Consider the following 15,922-nt stretch of genomic DNA (forward strand, 5'->3'; position numbering starts at 1 on the left):
TTTCAATGTTTTGAGGTGTATGTAAGCCAAGTGGGGTTTGTGGTATCCGACGGTCAGTGAATGCAGCAGAGCCCTTTTGCAGTCCCTCATTATTAACTCCGGGGCTCAGGTGTGCTCACCTGTCAGTTCGGAGAACCTCCCACACTGATGTGTTATTGAGTTTAGACCAAACGGAGAAAATTAGCTCATAAGGGAACATTTAATCTCCTGGAGCCTAAAATGAAGGTGCCGGAGGAGGAATTAATGGGCGACATTTTGAAGCGTCTAACCGGCGAGTCTGCCCTCCCTGTTTACAGCAACATAGAGAAGTTCAAACGGGGCAGGGATGGCGTCTATGCAGTGGCCGAGGACTTTCATGAAACGGTGAAAAAACGAGAACTTGTCAACGCCAAAGAGCGACAAAGAGTGAGTGTTCTGTTGTATTATATTTATAGCTTTAATACCGGAATACAGGAAACAGGAAAGTTTTATCCCCCCCCCCCCCCCCCCCCATACTTTATTTTCAAAATATCGTATACACATAGACCAGAACATGGCATGGAGAGAAAAAACAAACAAACAAACAAACATAATACTCCAGGTGAGGCAGGAAGAAATTAAATACAATTACATAAATAGGTAAACAGGAAAGTTACACTGAAAACAAAGTAGCTCACTTTTAAAAGCTCCTAATGTTACCTTTTACCTTTCATTTGATTCTTTTATTTATGCTTAATTTGAGTATTCAGTTCAGGTCTGTTATATTGTTACAGTCTCCAAACAGTAAGAAAGTAGATCAGTTTCATGATGACGTAGGACGTATGCTGCTCGCGCACCTCGGAGGCAGAAAGCACTCTGAGTTCGTAGCAAAACACTGTCAGTGTGAATAATGCAGTCGTCTTGCTGTGCCGTGGGTTGTCAGAACAGAAAGAACACACAGAAGGATTTAATCTTCTACAGAATTCCTGCTGGCAAACATCCCTTCCAGAAAAATCGGCGAAAGTTATGGTTGCAGGCATTAAGACGCAAGAACTGGTCTGAGGAGGAACTTCAGAATGCTGGTCTGTGCAGTGCACACTTCAGATCTGGAAGTACTGGACATCTACCAGACAGAGGTCGAGTTAACAGGAAATATTCTGCCATTGACAGATTTTTTTTTTTTTTTTTTAATGACAGAAAATTCTGAAGGCCGTCCGTCATTTTGACAAATTAAAATACTGAGGGTTATCGTTGTTTAGCTAACTTTAGCCAAAACTAGATGCTACTTTGCTAGCACAAAATGTAAAGAGTCTCCTTAGTTCTTTTTAAAGCCTAGTAAATGTGATGGCACTGATAAACACAGTGAAAAACGAGGGACTGATGTGGTGAAGGATGAGCATGTTATACGCCAGTTCTTATGGCATTTGGTGTGTTATATGTACACATTTTCTACCTTTCATGTGTTATTTGATGGCATGTCAATTTATGCCCAGATCTGTGGTTCACATAACCCAAACCCTCAGTGCATGGGATTTGACACTGCGTGAACAAACACAAGGAAAGCTTAGAATGTCTACAGATAACACACCAATTAAAAGTGGCGTAAATAATTATGCGAGTCTGATATCACATTGGTATATCAGCCAGCAGCAACTACAGCTGCTGCATCATTGAGATGTTTTTGAACATTAAATACTAATAAATATATCTCATTATCAAAAAATAAAAATTTGAAATGACGAATAATAATGTGTTATGGCGGAATTTTTACGACCTTGTCCGTCAAGATGACGGAAAATAAAAATGTCTAGCGCAACCTCTGCTCCCCACCCGTCTGTGACAGTCTGCTTTTCTACTATGGGACAGTCTTCCTGATGTGGTCAAGTCAAATTATGCGACCGTGAAAGAGAAGATGGGATCGGCTTTTGGACAGAAACAGTTAATGGACAGTTTCAGAGCTAACATATTTGCTTGTTCACGAGTTCCAGAGGAGAGCCTGGAGGTGTACGCCGGCTGATGTGAGCCGGCTGGTAGCTGGTACTCCTGTTTTTGCCTCTGAGTTACGCGCGCATCACTGTTATTAGTAAACATTGAAACTCATCTGTAGGTCAGCTCAAAAGGAAAGGAGACCCCAACATGGAGAAAGGACACCATAGAAATGAAATGACTTTAAGGGTTTTATTAACCCTTTCAAGCATGAATTATGAGAACCTTAGTCAAGATATTTTTCCAGAGTGTTTTTATTCCTGTTTTGGCATGAAAAAACCCCTCGATGCAATCAGGTTTTTTTTTTATGGAGTTACAAAAATGTCCACTAAACCGGACACCTGGCATTTAATTTTTGAAGCAAAGAAACATGTATTTAAAACCTGCTATCAGAAAGTGATATGGAAAACTATGCAATAAAAACATTTCTAATGCTGCTAGTCAGATGTTTTCCCACGTTTTAACATACTCTAATGCTGTTATTATTCACTTCATGGAGATAATATGCAAAAAAAACCCTATTTTGTTTATTGATTTACACTCAAACATGTTAGTGCAGATCAGGTTTATCAAGAACATAAAGTTACCGTAATGGTCTGAATGTCAGTGTATGGGATGATGCATAAGTGTCCACTGTGTTGGCTGATATGGAACTAAAACAACAAAACCCATGAATATACAAGAGAACAGCTGGAGAAGAACTGTCCACTGGAGTGACCAGTGTGCATGAAAGGGTTAATCAAGTAGGGATGCACCGATATGAGTATCGGCATCAGCTCCGATACTCAGTGTGTGTACTCATACTCGTAAAACATATCCGATACAAATGCACCGATACCACTTCCGGCCGTGTGACATTCTCAGTTCAGTGCAGCAGGTACGAGGAGGAGGAATAAAGTGTGGGGAGTGTGGAGATTTAACCAAATAAATGACAGTGATAAAAGTAACGCTGACTGCAAGTAATGTTACAGACACAGACAGATACAGACGCAGCGTTCTGTCCGTTCTCTGCGTAAATTCCATCCATTTACCAGGTGCTGGCGGATGCGTACACAGAATGAGAATACCGGGGGGGTACAGAGTGGTGCAGACCGCCACCAACAGAAGTGAAAATGAAACTTATCACTCATTTCTCTTTTCTCTACCTGCTGAAGCTAAGCTTTTAAACCTTACCAGCGAAAACGCTGCAATATTAGTATCACATTAGTGTTACCGCTGTCATCTCCATGTTTGTTATTACTGACTTTCTTCTTCTTCTCAAAAACTTTACTCTTCTTCGTGGTATTTGTCCAGTATGGTTAATTCTGAGCGGCGCCCCCTGGTGGATTAATTGAGAAACGCTCATTCCAACACATTAAATGTCAGTAGCAGCACTTTTTTCCAGTCAGACTAATGACAGTGACAATAAAGCACATTTACAAAAGGAACTAAGAACTGGAATGGGATTATTAAGTACTCGTATCAGTACTCGGTATCGGCAAGTACTCAAATGTAAGTACTCTTACTCGGTCTGGAAAAAAAAGTGGTGTTGGTACATCCCTATAATCAAGTTAAACAAAAGTAACCTAATGAATCAACAATGAAGTCTTTTAAGAAAATAACAAACTCAAAAGGCAATACATACCCAAAAAAATGAACTCAATGAACCAAAAAGACCTGAGGCGCTGGCAAATATAAATAAAATGGAGGGGGAAGGCAGGCCACCCCCTATAGCAGGGGTGTCAAACTCATGTTAGTTCAGGGGCCACATTCAGCTCAATTTGATCTGAAGTGGGCCGAACCAGTAAAATAATAACATAATAATATATGAATAATGTCAACTCCAAAATTTTCTCTATGTATTAGAATAAGTAAAATTAAACAATGAAAATATTACAACTACAAACTATCCACAATGTGAATAACATGAACAAACTTAAAAAATAAGTGTAATTTTAACAATATTATGCTTCAGTTGATGATTTTCACGTGTTCATTATAATTTGCAGATCACAGCAGGTCTACAAATACACAAAATATTTAATAACAGGTGGAATATTGTTAAAATTGTACTTGCCTCTCATAAAACATTTCAGGTTGTTCATATTTGTTCAGGTTATTCACATTTTTTGTGAAATTATGCTTTGTTTTAGTGTAAATACATGAAAATATTTGCATTTACCAAGAAAGAAATTTGGAGTTGTGAGTATTTATAGATTTTTATGATAGTATTTTACTGGTCCTGCCCACTTGAGATTGAATTGGTCTAAATGTGGATCCTAAACTAAAATGATTGTTAATATGTTCAGTGTAATTTTTGCATTTCACAAATTCATCCTAAGGGCCAGACTGGACCCTTTGGCGGGCCGGATTTGGCCCCCGGGCCGCATGTTTCACACCTGTGCTCTATAGGGACATAGAAGCTGCTCCCCCTCCCTAACAGAAAAGAATTTATTCAACTAAACCTAAAATGAAAAGTTTGACCACCGGCCACCCCCTGGCCAAACTAAAAGAAATCAACTTAAATGTTAACCAAAAAGAAAGAAGCTTCCAAGCCTAAAGCTCAGCGAGGTCTGGAGTGGTTTGCTGCTGTGTCTGGGTCTGGAGGGATTTACATCTGACTGGCTTTTGTGGCTGGCTGACAGTCAGAGTGGCTGGTTCATCTGATCATCAGCAGGTATGTCAACTGATTGAAGGACTCAAACAGGGTTACACAGCACATGATGTCATGGGCACATGCAACAAAATGTTTATAAAGCCAGAATTCTAATGAATACTTGTGTATTCTCTTACACTTCCACCTTACTTGAAACTTCTCTCTATCCTCACATTTGTCTGACAGCTTTAGGAAGGCTATATGATGTATTCAAGTAAAGACATCTGAAGGGTTTATTGAAGGGGTGACACAATTTTCAAAAGTGTTAAACTCTAAACACTCATTTGTAAAAGTTTAATATCTCTACTTCTGAAAACAGTGCATGAAAAGACCACAAACATGTCACTTGGTTAAATAGTCTATCAGCCAGAGGGGGTCACTGGTACCAAACAGGGGGACAAATGCTATCAGTTATTTTTTTGAAAGGTGTATATATGTAGATAATAAAAATGCATGATAGCAGTGTGAGAGTGGTAGCTTTCTGTAAAATATTGGCATGTTTGATATACATGGTCAGTTCCTTTACAGCATTTTGGCTACACTCACCTGTAAGTGGTTTTCTACTAATATCATCTGGCAGGTTGAAGATATTATTACAAATATGGTCTGAATTAAAAGCCAAGATATAGGCCTTTAAGATAAATATTCATATTCAGTGCAGAAAACTTTATTGTAGGAAAACTAGCCACTGGTACTTAACCCCTACCCTTTAAATATTTGTGTTTTTTTTTTTTTTCAGAAAAATTCTAAAGAAGTTAATCTCAGAAGACAACCATGTAGTTTATGACAATATGTCTGGCTTAGCCTTAGGACATTTCTACATAATGCATATCTTACATTAGGAATTTATGCACGTTCTAGGAGAAATTATGTTAAAATAATGCAAAACAGTCTAACAGATAAAAATTTTCAGCGGCATGTGCTTTTTCATAGGTTTTTTATGACAGCATCTTTATTACTCAAGATATATCTACGAAAAGGGTATCAACCTAAAGTTGGTATTACTGGCTTTTAGGAAAGACTAGAAAATATAAATTATATCCAGTTAAACTGGCAATCTTTACTTAAATTGTTACTCCTATCCCTTAAATATTTTTAGGGACCGAGCCCACGGGGAGAGGCCCTCTCTCTCACACAGTGAGGGAGAGGGCCCTATTGTTTTTCGTTTGTTTTTATATTATTAGGGACCGAGCCCTGACGGGGAGAGGCCCTCTCTCTCACACAGTGAGAGAGAGTATTGTTTTTCGTTCGTTTTGTTATTAGGGACCAAGCCGAAAGGTAAGGCCCTCTCACACAGTGAGAGGCCTTGCCTGCAAGCAAGGCCCTATTGTTATTCGTTCGTTTTTTATTATTATTATTATTATTATTATTATTATTATACTATCGTCACTTTAAACTGGATTTTGACCCCCTGAACATGCTCAAAAACTCAGCAAATTTGGCACACATGTCAGGCCTGGCGAAAAATTTAATAAAATGAAAAAATTAACCCCATAGGTGCCAAAATGGGCTCTATAGCGCCACCGATGTGAAAAAAATGGCAAATGCCCTAGTGGCCAGTAGGAATGTCGTACAGACATAGAACCAGTACCAAAATGTTGGTTGCAAAAAGCACTAAAAATCATCCACTGACACTTATGACCTAACTCCAACAGGAAGTTCGCAATATGCCTTTCAAAATAAAATTTCTAAAACTTACTCGGATGACACCGTTTGTTGTATTGACTTCTAAATAGCACCAAAAGATAGAGTGAACCCTCCTCACAAAAGTGATCTCGTAGCTAAGTCTTAACTGTCTTATTTTTTTTTTTACAAGCCCGCAAAGTTGCCATGTTTGGAACTCATTTTTCACTTTGAAGTTTTTCCCTACATGTGACATATCTACGCGTTCACGGGACTCAGCACAACGCTCACATGCAAAAAAGTTTCAGATAGCATGTACGGTTATTGATTTATGACTATTTGTTTATTTTCATACTTTTTCCACTTTAGACTGCCATTTGACCCCCTTAACATGCTCCAAAATTCACCAAATTTGCCATGTATGTCATGGCTGGTCAACACTTTCATACAATATCAAATTTAACCCCTTGGGTGCCAAAATGGACTCTGTAGCGCCACCTATGTACTAAAAAACACACAAAATGTGCCCTAGCGGCCAGTAGGAATGTCACAGAAACATGAAACAAATGCCAAAATGTTGGTCTGATTGAGCCCGACAAATCATACACTGACACTCATGAGTTAACTCCAACAGGGAGTTGGCAATCTGCCTTTGAAAGTTACTCTACGTTTCTGCAATTACTGCTTATTCATTTCAGACTTTTGAGTAAAAACTTATACCTCATTAAATTCCCAAAAGTCTGCAGAATCCAAAACTGAAAGAATTTTTCAGATACGACCTACGGTTATGGAATTATGGCGATTTTTTGAAGACTATGTTTACTTTCACTTTTCACAATGGCAAACTCCCTATAAAAATCTTCCTGGTGCACAGCTGTATGTGTCTGTCTGTAGTGCAGTGGTTCATGTAGCTGCCTATGGAACAAGAGGACCCTGGTTCAAGTCCCAGGCATACCAAGAATTTTTTTTTTTTTTTCTTTTTCATTTTAAAACTGTTTTTTCTGCATTGTATTGTGGATATTGGACATTTTGCACACATTACAAAGTACACAGAGTAAATTTTTTTTTAAAATAAAACCTCTATTAAAAATAATACATAATGTCTATTACATAACTTCTTTTCATTTTTATGACCAAACACTCAACTGTTTGTACAATGTTTCTTCATTCAAAAGTACTCTTTCTCACAGACACACATGCTCACACAACAGGGTTTTTCCAAAATAAAAGCCTTAAATGTGACAAATCATCACTTTAATGCTCAATTATTCACACAATTTCAATTCATTTTTCTAACTGATTCTTTCTCTCACATACAAAACAAATGCACATACACACAGTAGGGTTTCCAAATTAAAAGTCTCATTTTAAAGGTGATGGTGGTTTCAGCAGAGGGTCGCTGGTGTTCTGTACAGATGTAAGGAGGACAGACACTAAAGGGTGGGAACTGGTATGGGGACGGAGAGGTGTGAGTGGAGCTGAGGTGTGGACGGTCACGGGAGGCGGATCGCGGGGGAGGCGGAGCGCCCGGTGCGAGGTCCCGCCCAATGCTGCTTGCAGCTTTAATTATTATTATTCTCCCTCCGCCACTTTAACCTGGAATTTGACCCCCTAAACATGCTCGAAAACTCACCAAATTTGGCACGCATGTCAGGTCTGGCGAAAAATTTGATAAAATGCAAAAATTCACCCCCTAGGTGCCAAAATGAGCTCTCTAGCGCCCCCTAGAATCACAAAAACGGCCCTAGCGGCCAGTAGGAACGTCGTACAAACATGAAACAAACACCAAAATTTTCGTCTCATCGAGCCCGACAAATCTCGCACTGACACTCATGACCTAACTCCAACAGGAAGTTCACAATATGCCTTTCAAAATAAATCGCTAAAATACCAACTTCTAGTAGGAATGTCGTAGACACACGAAACCAATGCCAAAACTTTTGTTTAATAGAGCCCAATAAATCACGCGCTGACACCTATGAGCTAGCTCCAACAGGAAGTTCGCAATAGGCCTTTCAAAATAAAATTTCTAAAATTAACTCCTATCACACCGTTTGTCGTAACGTCTTCTAAATAGCGCCAGAAGATAGAGTGAACCCTTTTCAAAAAAGTGATCTCGTGCTTTTGTGATAAGTGTCTTAGTTTTTTTTTAGAAGCCCTGAAAGTTGCGAAGTCTGAAACTGAAAATTCAGTTTGGACTTTTCCCCCACATAATATATATTGAAGTGATCACAAAACACAGCAGAACACTCCTGTGAAAACATTTTTGAGATACGATGTACTGTTTTCGAATTACAGCAATTTATCCGAGAAATGGTAGCTGAGGGAACTGCAGTCTGAACTCCATTAACTCACATGTGTCATCTGTAGAAGCCATGTGAGATGAACGTGCGCATGCACACACATGCTGACAGCTGATTGGCTGAAATCTTGCTGCTCAAACAGTGCAGAGGCTGTTTTGGTTTGAAAGTCTACAAACAACTCATCATAACTCTCATATTTCTGGGGTTACAGGAACAAATTCTACATCCAAATGTAGGAAAATGTCTTTTCTTTCCCAGACTGTTGACATTTGAATGTTAAAGTGTTTAGTTTTTGATCTGTGGGCCTCCAAACACAACAACTGCTGCTTTTTCCCTCCTTCCCTCCTGTGTTCCATTTGTCTCACTCACATGTTTGACTAACTCCACCTTCGTACACTCACTGCTGATTCACTTCTGACTTTGTTTCATCACATTATACATTCAAATGTTGGTCCAACCTTCCAGAAGTCTGACATGACAGAATTTTTCAGATAGGAGCTACTGTTCTGGATTGACGTCAGTTTGTCTGACAGGTGGTTTTTAGTTCATTTCTCTGAAACTCCAGTGTCTCCTCTAAGTCATTAGTGTTGATCAGGTGCACCTGCCATGTTTATGCTCCCATAGCAACCATGGAGAGTCCATAGCAACTGTGTGAGTGAGTGAGTGAGTGAGTGAGTGAGTGAGAGAGAGACAGAGACTACTGCTACTGCTATTACTGATCCAACCTGGATTATATAAAAAACTGATTATAACTGATTCTCTCTCATTCTCACAAACACACACACACACACACACACACACACACACACACACACACACACACACACACACACACTGTAGAGTCCACAGCAACCATGTGTCTGACATTACTACTACTACTGCTATTTATACTAATACTACTACTGCTATTACGAAAACTACTACTTCTATTACTACTACTACTACTACTACTACTACAACTACTGCTATTATACCTCTACTACTACTGCTATTACTACTACTAGTATTACTGATCCAACTCACTTAATTAAAAAAAATGATTATAACTGATTCTCTCTCTCTCTCTCTCTTACACACACACACATACACACACACACACACACACACACACACACACACACACAGTGTAGTGTTTTTCAAAATAAAAGCCTTATTGTAAATGGGGAGAAAAAAACCATAAATCTGCCAAAAAAAAGTAAGAATGGTTGGAGGGAGGCGTGATGGGTAACAGTTGGTAGCATGGGAGGGCGAACACGGCTAGAGCGCGAGGTCCCGACCAATGCTGCTTGCAGCTTTAATTATTATTATTATTATTCTCTCGCCACTTTAACCTGGAATTTGACCCCCTAAACATGCTCGAAAACTCACCAAATTTGGCACGTATGTCAGGTCTGGCGAAAAATTTGATAAAATGTAAAAATTAACCCCCTAGGTGCCAAAATGAGCTCTCTAGCGCCCCCTAGAATCACAAAAATGGCCCTAGCGGCCAGTAGGAATGTCGTAGAAACATGAAACAAACGCCAAAATTTTTGTCTCATCGAGCCCGACAAATCTCGCGCTGAGACTCATGGCCTAACTCCAACAGGAAGTTCGCAATATGCCTTTCAAAATAAAATGCTCGCATACTAACTTCCAGCAGGAATGTCGTAGACACACGAAACCAACACCAAAACTTTCATTTAATCTAGCCCAACAAATCACACGCTGACACCTATGAGCTAGCTCCAACAGGAAGTTCGCAATATGCAACTTAAAATTAAATTTCTAAAATTAACTCCGATCACACCGTTTGTCATATCGTCTTCTATATAGTGCTAGAAGATAGAGTGAACCCTTCTCAAAAAAGTGATTTTGCGCTTTTTTGATTACTGTCTTAGTTTTGTTTTTATGAGCCCTGAAAGTTGCGACGTCTGAAACTGAAAATTCAAATTGAACATTTCCCACACATATTATATATTGAAGCGATCACAAGCCAGAGCGCGAGGTCCCGACCAATGCTGCTTGCAGCTTTAATTTTTTTGGTTTTTTTTTACGTTGACTCTCTATTTTGACCTTCATGCTGTGAACATATGGACCCTTGGATCCTTGTTTTACTTTGGATGAAAGAGGTAATTATTTTTCATAATTAATCTTTTCCACAGGTTGGTAATAAGTGACTGTGTACATGTATGCTTTACACAGAATCTTCTGTATTTGCAGATCTGATTGGTTACTTAAATTAGAGGTAACAAAGTTGTGTGTGTCATTCTGTTAATTCAGTTTCAACTGTTATGTTTGGCTTCCTTTGCCATGTTCTTTTACCAACTTACTTATGAAATTGAAAATTGTATTTGAGTGTAAAACCTATCATTCTGGCATGACCATTATACAAACAGGAAGATATGTTTCTATTCTCCAAACAGATATCTATCATGTTTTAGCACATTAGGAGGGTTTGTATGTTTATGGTTCATTTAGTATTTAAATGCTAACAATGAAAAGAGTTCTTGTAAAGTAAATTTAAGCATAATCTTTGGATGATTCAATATTGAAGGAGCTAATCTGTACCATATTATCTCTAATAATGAGTTTAAATTGTGTTCAACAGGAAAATGGCAGACAAACAGAGTGACTGTTGATGATCAGATCCTTTGATGTGTATCGCAAAACCAGCATAAAAGGCACTGAACGTGACAACTGAGCATCTGAAACAAGTGTTCAGTGCAAGAACATTGTTTCTGGTCAGATAATCAGGCAGTGGAGGAAATTCTTGTCTAGTACAGGCAACAAAACCAGTTTGGTTGAATTTCTAGTTTACAAGTGGATGCAGCCAGCCACAAGGAGAGTGCTAAAAGAAAAACAGTTGTTTGTCACAACTGAGTGTAAGTGCTGTTTGATAACAAGGGAGAAATGTGAAGAAGAGCCAAGGCTGGAGGTAACACGTGAGGAAGCAGATACCCGCCTCTTGCTACATGTAGAACATGCAGCTCAGACTGGAATAGCGTCGGTTATTATAGTTGCTGATGATACAGACATTTTCTTGATGTATGTAGCTTTCAGTGACAAAATAAAGGTGACATTGTTCCTGAAATCTGGAACAAGAACACATACAAGATATGTTGATGTAAGTAAAGTGGCAGCTGCATGTGGTCCTAATGTTTGTAAAGGACTTTTAGCCATCCATGCCTTTATGGGATGTGACAGTGTCAGTACTTTTGCTGGAAAGGGTAAACTTGCAGTATTGAAACTTCTTAGGAAGGACCAGGCGACACAAGAAGCATTCAGTCAACTGGGCAAGGAATGGAATGTCGCAGCAGCTTTGTACGAGGCACTAGAAGTGTTCACATGCAAGTTGTATGTGTCCAACAGCAAAGTGGAGAAACTCAATGATCTGCGGTATCACTTATTTTGCATGAAAGAGGGTGAAGTGGAATCACATCAACTGCCACCATGTCAGGATTGCCTATACAAACGCATTCAACGGGCGAATTATCAAGCTGCTATATGACAACTGTTTAATGAGTCATGCTGATGTTCCAAGCCCGGTTGGCCATGGGTGGAGTATGGAAACAGTTGAATGACAAAGTAAGTTAGCTATCAACTGGATGGATGGTTCTCCAGCCCCATCTTCGGTCCTGGAATTGCTGGCATGCAGTTGTTCAAGGTCATGCAAAGCGCCTGAGTGCACATGCATTGCGAATGGACTGAAGTGCACTCAGATGTGCAAACTTAAAACTTGTGCAAACCAACCAAATGATGAGGAAGAAAGTGAAGTGGATATATCGAGTGAAGATGAAATTGATGAGCCTGATTATTAAATTATTCTCACAATCTTAAAAACTGCCACATACTTTTCATATGCAAGCACCACGTTATCTAAGAGGTTTCCACAATGTACAGAGTGGCTATTCATAAAGACAATTCCTAATCAGTGAAATACATCTATTAACCAATGGTTTCCGCCATGTTTACATATTCATATAGAATTTGTAGATAGTTTAAGAGACACAAAGAGAGATTAAATTGCAATAAACATGCTTTTCTCACACACACACACATATATACATACATACATACATACATACACTCGAGGAAAAAAGAAATGCACCACTTTCATTTTCTTGATTTTTTTTTTTTTTTTTTTTCAGAAATATGACAGTTCTTGCAAAATTGCAAACTACAATGAGTTCAGTACTATTCTGAGTCAAAATGAAATGATTGTTTTCCTGGTTCTGGTTGATTGATTTTGATTAGCAATAAGAACTGTATTTTTGTATTCCTCACCCATGTCTGCTCATGAGTCAGACTCAGATGAATTGGACCTCTCCTCAATTGTGCAAAAACCATCCCCTATAAAAAGACACCAAATGGAGCAAAAACACATTTGTCCACAATGCCACAACTACTGCAACCGGAGAGAGATCGGGCCATTGGCATACTTCAAGCTGGACGGAACAGACGGGCCATAGCCAGGGTGTTTGGAGTCCAACACTCTACCGTTGTACGGCTTGCTGAGCGTTACCACACCACCGACCGTGTGTTACAACCGCTGCACAGGACCATCCCGATTGGCTGTCACATCTCTGTGACAGGTTTCGGCCGGCAATGGCCCGATCTCTCTCCGGTTGCTGTAGTCATGGCAATTTTGGGGTCGGGCTGATAGACTCAAAGTTCTGTTGAAAGCTGTTAATCTGTGTCATTCACTGAAAAAATTATTAAGCTAAAACTAATATGGTCCAAAATAACACTGTTGTATAATCTTCACATGATGTGCAAGCTGATAGTTTACATTGTAGCTCGGTTTTTAGACATCCACAATAAACCACAAAACCACCTCGGTTTTCTGTACAGTTTGTGTTGTCAATAGCTGAACCAAAGATCTGTTTGGAATCCAACAAAGAAGGTTAAAAAAAAAAAGTCAGTTTAGTCTGAACTGCATATCAACAAGCAGCAACTTAACAAAGATTACATCACATGGTAACTTCGGGCTATGGCTGCACGATATTGGAAAAAACTGACATTGCGGATAGTTTTTTTTTGAACCCTGCGATACATACTGTGATATGAAAAACTATCAGGAGGATATAATAGCTGTGTGGTGCTGACGTAAATAGTCAAACATATTAGTTGTTACCTCTCATTAGTTGCATTTCCACACTATCAACACAGAACACGTGTTTCGGTATCATCCTTCTTGTACCCGAAATATTTCCAGATAACTGACGTTTGCTTTACTTTTTGGCACCAAGTCTTCATTTTTGGTGATTTTCTCTTGTTTGTTGCTCATTTTTCAATGTTATTACCAGTGACTCACTCTATGTGAAGGGCGTGATCCGCTTTGGCAAACTGATTAAGAACGATTGTAATTGGTGGATCGCTGTGTGCAGTGTGTGTCAGGTACCCAGGTTCAACTTGGATGTGAACAAGTTGAGTTCATGTGCCTCGTACATTACAGGACCTGCGATGTGACTATTGCGCACATGTACATCGTGATGACAATGCTCAAACAATATATTGTGCAGCTCTACTTCAGGCTATACCCTCATAAGTCAGGGGTGTCAAACATGTGGCCTGGGGGCCAGAATCGGCCCGCCAAGGGTCCAATCCGGCCCGCAGGATGATTAGTGAAATACAAAAATTACACTGAAGATATTAACAATCAAGGATGTTAAAATAATTTTGGGCCAATTTGATTTTAAGTGTGTCAGACAAGTAAATACTCTATAGTAAACTATAAACAATGAAAACCACACATTTTTCTTTTTGTTTTAGTGTCAAAAAGTAAAATTGCACAAAAAAATGTACATTTACAGACTCTCCTTTACAAAAAATGGTGAACAACCTGAAATGTCTTAAGAGAATTATTGTGTAATTGTACCAATCTTCTGCCTGTTATCAAATGTTTGTGTATTTGTAGATCCACTGTGATCTGTATAGTTGTAGTGAACATGTGAAAATGAGAAACTGAGGCCAAATAATGGTATACATTGTTAAAATTGCACTTTTTTTTCTTAATAAATTTCATTTTGTTCATGGTTGTTCATGTTTTTCATATTTTTTTTTAAAGGATAGTTGGTAGATGTAAACATTTTGATATTATAATTATACTTTTTTCACTTTAAAAATAGATGTTAGACATACAAATTTTGGAATTGATATTATTTATATATCATTGTTATTTTTTTAATGAGCCGGCCCACTTCAGGTCATACTGGGCTGTATGCGGCCCCTGAACTAACATGAGTTTGACACCACTGTCATAAGTGTTACGATCAAACTCACCCGTGTAGAAAAAACACTGCCATTTCATCATCAAACTCCACTGTTTTCATTTACAGCTGTGTCCAGTGGTGGAAATAACAACAGTGCTTCTAGTTTTTATCACGTTCTTTGACTCTAACAGTTGTTTTTTAGTGGTTCTCATCCCATCTGGTCACTTTCTGACATTTTGGTCAAAGGCCCTATAGTTAGGGTGACCAGGTGTCCCACTTTGTGCAGGACTGCACAGCATTATGGGCATTTTTTCCACGTCCCGCAAATTGAGATGATGTCCCACATTTGATTGGCTCTGGCTCCGAAGTGCAGGACAGTCGCCTTTCTCCAAATATGACTTTCATTTTACAGCGGAGACAGCACTATCACCATATGCTGTGTCCGCTGTCAGTCAACCAACATGCATGTGGGGTCAGGAGTCCATCAACCTGTCACCTGCCCTCCTGAGCTCCGCCCACTGATGCACAAAACAAAGGGAAAAGCCTCAGACATCGACATGCAAGTATTGGCGGAAATCATGAAAACTACAGAAAGAATGGGAAAATGTTTATACAATGGGTGAAAACGGTGGGGATGATTCACAGAGGGTACTCTGCGAACTATGTCCAACTTATTTCTCTATTGCGCATGGAGGCGAGTATGACACTCATTGTATGTATGTGATGTTTGGTCAGATTTGATCCATATTCCCTTTTACCTACTTTAAAGTTTGTAGTTTAAAATGAGAGACTTGAGGCGACAAAATATGCTTTTATTAAGTGTGTGGATATTTATTTTTTGACAAAATTCCACAGGATATTTACTTGATCTTACTCTATTTTTATTACTGTGTTAGAATGCTAAATGTTGGACTGTTCTGTGTTTGGATGCACAAAGGTTTTTGGTCCAAGTAATTTTAGGTTGGCTGGAAGTGGATACAGCTTTATAATGTTGCCAGTTATGCCTTTTGTTTTATTGCACACACATTAGTTTACCTTGAGGGGTGAGAACATGTACTCAAATTTTTTAAAAAAGCTGATTTTCTAAAAATATTTAATTACAATGTTTGAAACTTGAGGTTTCTTTTTTGAGTTTTTACAAGTAGATTTTTTATTTTGTTTTACAAGCAAAAAAATTGTTGAAACCTGTGCAAAAAAAAAAGCAAAAAATGAATGCCCTGTGCGAA

The 15,922-nt window shown here is 38.8% G+C and overlaps 1 pseudogene; it reads left to right on the plus strand.

Annotated features, from left to right (window-relative positions):
• The first annotated feature begins 219 nt into the window (after window positions 1-219).
• The window catches only part of LOC115426222 (twist-related protein 2-like), a 28,616-nt pseudogene continuing 12,913 nt past the window's right edge, over window positions 220-15,922 (plus strand).

Source organism: Sphaeramia orbicularis, chromosome 9 (genome assembly GCF_902148855.1).
Source record: "Sphaeramia orbicularis chromosome 9, fSphaOr1.1, whole genome shotgun sequence".
In the NCBI taxonomy this organism is placed as follows: Eukaryota; Metazoa; Chordata; class Actinopteri; order Kurtiformes; family Apogonidae; genus Sphaeramia; species Sphaeramia orbicularis.